This window comes from Arachis duranensis, chromosome 3, assembly GCF_000817695.3.
Source record: "Arachis duranensis cultivar V14167 chromosome 3, aradu.V14167.gnm2.J7QH, whole genome shotgun sequence".
In the NCBI taxonomy this organism is placed as follows: Eukaryota; Viridiplantae; Streptophyta; class Magnoliopsida; order Fabales; family Fabaceae; genus Arachis; species Arachis duranensis.
This window is the reverse complement of record NC_029774.3, coordinates 73,888,636-73,890,139: the sequence shown is the minus strand read 5'-3', so window position 1 is coordinate 73,890,139 and position 1,504 is coordinate 73,888,636.

Below are 1,504 nucleotides of genomic sequence, written 5' to 3'. Positions count from 1 at the left end.
GTCCCCAATTAGAGGTGTCCAGGGTTCTTAAGCACACTCTTTTTGCCTTGGATCACAACTTTATTATTTCTTTTTCTCTCTCTCTCTCTTTTTTTTTTGCATATACTATCTTTTTTTTTGAATTCACTGCTTTTTCTTGTTTCAAGAATCATTTTTATGATTTTTCAGATCCTCAGTAACATGTCTGCTTTTTCATCATTCTTTCAAGAGCCAACATTCATGAACAACAAATTCAAAAGACATATGCACTGTTCAAGCATACATTCAGAAATCAAAAGTATTGCCACCATATCAAAATAATTAATCTGTTATAAAATTCAAAATTCATGCAATTCTTCTCTTTTTCAATTAAGAACATTTTTCATTTAAGAAAGGTGATGGATTCATAGGACATTCATAACTTTAAGGCATATACACTAAGACACTAATGATCATAAGACACAAACATAGATAAACATAAGCATAATTTTCAAAAAACAGGAAAATAAAGAACAAGGAGATGAAAGAACGGGTCCACCTTAGTGATGGTGGCTTGTTCTTCCTCTTGAAGATCTTATAGAGTGCTTTAGCTCCTCAATGTCTCTTCATTGCCTTTGTTGCTCCTCTCTCATGATTCTTTGATCTTATCTAATTTCATGGAGGAGAATGGAATGTTCTTGGTGCTCCACCCTTAGTTGTCCCATGTTGGAACTCAATTCTCCTAGGGAGGTGTTGATTTGCTCCCAATAGTTTTGTGGAGGAAAGTGCATCCCTTGAGGCATCTCAGGAATTTCATGGTGAGGAATTTCCTCATGTCCATGAGTGGGATCTCTTGTTTGCTCCATCCTCTTCTTAGTGATGGGCTTATCCTCATCAATGAGGATATCTCCCTCTATGTTAATTCCAACTGAATAACAGAGGTGACAAATGAGATGAGGGAAGGCTAACCTTGCCAAGGTAGAGGACTTGTCCGCCACCTTATAAAGTTCTTAGAATATAACCTCATGAACTTCTACTTCCTCTCCAATCATGATGCTATGAATCATGATAGCCCGGTCTATAGTAACTTCGGACTGGTTGCTAGTAGGAATGATTGAGCGTTGAATAAACCTTTGGGAATGATTGAGCGTTGGATAAACTCCAACCATGCCCTAGCCACGGGCTTGAGGTCATGCCTTCTCAGTTGAACCGGCTTCCCTCTTGAATCTCTTTTCTATTGAGCGCCCTCTTCACAAATGTCTATAAGGACTTGGTCTAACCTTTGATCAAAGTTGACCCTTCTAGTGTAAGGGTATTCATCTCCTTGCATCATGGGCAAGTTGAATGCCAACCTTACATTTTCTGGACTAAAATCTAAGCATTTCCCTCGAACCATTGTAAGCCAATTCTTTGGGTCTGGGTTCACACTTTGATCGTTGTTCTTGGTGATCCATGCATTGGCATAGAACTCTTGACCCATTAAGATTCCGACTTGTTGAATGGGGTTGGTAAGAACTTCCCAACCTCTCCTTCGGATCTCATATCG